The following is a 2,100-nucleotide window of genomic DNA, read 5'->3' as shown; positions in this document are numbered from 1 at the left end:
AAAAAAAGAACGTATATATATGCCTAATAATAAGTACATGAAAACATGCTCATCATCACTAATCATTAGTTAAATGCAAATTAGAACTACAGTGCCATATCACTTCATTGTCATTAGGATGGCTACTATTAAAAAGAGAATAAGACATCTGCCGCCTGCTGCGGCTCTCCCAGCGCGGCCATGGTCTTGGCTGCTGTACACTGCCTGGGTGTCTGGGCAATCCAGGGGCAGCAGCAAGGGCCATGATGACAGATTATGGCAAGGAGCAGCGCAATGAGCTGGAGGCTCTGGAGTCCATCTATCCCAACTCCTTCACAGGCAGATGTCTCTCAGCTACCCCAATATAGCTCCAGTCCTATTCATGTTCTCTCTCACTAGCAGTACATCTGTGCTGTGAGGATGTTAAGGGAATGAGTTTTGTTTTGTTTTGCTTTGCAGTTTTTGGCCTGGGCTGGGTTTGAACCCGCCACCTCTGGCATATGGGGCTGGCGCCCTACTCCTTTGAGCCACAGGCACCGCCCAGGGAATGAGTAAAGAGGAGTTTGAGAGTGTCATTTACTTGCTTGGTTGCACATTGATTCACCCCTCCTAACAACTAGTCTTTCAAAATATAAATGGACTCTCCTGACACCACATTCTCCAGTCATGCTTCACTTGACGAAGTCCTGCTAAGTGTTATCAGAAAATCTACCCAGCTTCACTATCACTGTGATATCTGAGGCTGGAGAAAATGATGAAACTGTTCAGATGACTCTCAAGTTTACATACAGTGAAAAATACCCAGATGAAGCTCCCCTTTATGAAATATTCTCCGAGAAAAATCTAGAAGATATCTCAAACATTTTAAAATTATTAGCATTACAGGCTAAAGAAAATCTTGGTATGGTGATGATTTTTAGTGACACCTGTGCAAGAAAAATTAAATGAAATAGGAGATCAGATAAAAACTAGAAGAGAAGAAGGAAAGAAACAAAAAAAAGCAGAAGAAACTGAAAAGCAATTATTCCATGGCACTCCTGTTACAATTAAGAATTTCTTTAGGGCTGCACCTGTGGCTCAGTGAGTAGGGCGCCAGGCCCCATATGCTGAGGGTGGCGGGTTCAAACCCAGCCCCGGCCAAACTGCAACAACAACAAAAAATAGCTGGGCATTGTGGCGGGCGCCTGTAGTCCCAGCTACTCGGGAGGCTGAGGCAAGAGAATCGCGTAAGCCCAAGAGTTAGAGGTTGCTGTGAGCCATGTGACGCCACGGCACTCTACCCGAGGGCGGTACAGTGAGACTCTGTCTCTACAAAAAAAAAAGAATTTCTTTAATTGGAAGGCTAAGTTCGATGCAGAACTTTTGGAAATTAAAAAGAAACGGATGAATAGCCGGGTGTTGTGGCGGGCGCCTGTAGTCCCAGCTACTCGGGAGGCTGAGGCAAGAGACTCGCTTAAGCCCAGGAGTTAGAGGTTGCTGTGAGCGGTGTGACGCCACGGCACTCTACCGGAGGGGGATACAGTGAGACTCTGTCTCTACAAAAAAAAAAAAAAAAAAAAAGAAACGGATGAAAGAAGAAGAACAAGCAGGAAAAAATAAGCGGGAAACAGTTATTTGAAACAGATCATAATCTTGACACATCTGATATCCAGTTCTTAGAGGATGCTGGAAACAATGTGGAAGTAGATGAGTCCTTGTTCCAGGAAATGGATGACTTGGAGCTGGAGGATGATGAGGATGATCCAGACTACAATCCTGCTGACCCAGGTAGTGACTCAACTACCTGATGGACTATCCCCATCTGCAGAGAGGCTTGACTGCCACAGCATCTATGGCTGTGCTCAGAGGATTTTTATTTTCCTTTCTTCCTTTTTTCTGTAGAGACAAGAGTCTCATTTTATCACCCTCAGTAGAGTGCCATGGCATCACACTGCTCACAGCAACCTCCAATTCCTGGGTTTAGGCGATTCTCTTGCCTCAGCCTCCCAATAGCTTGGAGCATAGATGCCTGCCACACGCCCAGCTATTTTTTTTGTTGCAGTTCAGCCGGGGACGGGTTCGAACCTGCCACCCTTGGTATATGGGGCCAGCATCTTACCCACTGAGCCACAGGTGCTGCCC

At 45.9% G+C, this 2,100-nt stretch overlaps 1 pseudogene; it reads left to right on the top strand.

Annotated features, from left to right (window-relative positions):
* The first annotated feature begins 245 nt into the window (after positions 1–245).
* LOC128591392 (RWD domain-containing protein 1-like) lies at positions 246–1,766 on the top strand (annotated as a pseudogene).
* The last annotated feature ends 334 nt before the right edge of the window (positions 1,767–2,100 follow it).

Source organism: Nycticebus coucang, chromosome 8 (assembly GCF_027406575.1).
Source record: "Nycticebus coucang isolate mNycCou1 chromosome 8, mNycCou1.pri, whole genome shotgun sequence".
Taxonomy (NCBI): domain Eukaryota; kingdom Metazoa; phylum Chordata; class Mammalia; order Primates; family Lorisidae; genus Nycticebus; species Nycticebus coucang.
Note: the sequence above shows the minus strand (reverse complement) of the source record. Positions and strands in the feature narration are given on the sequence as shown.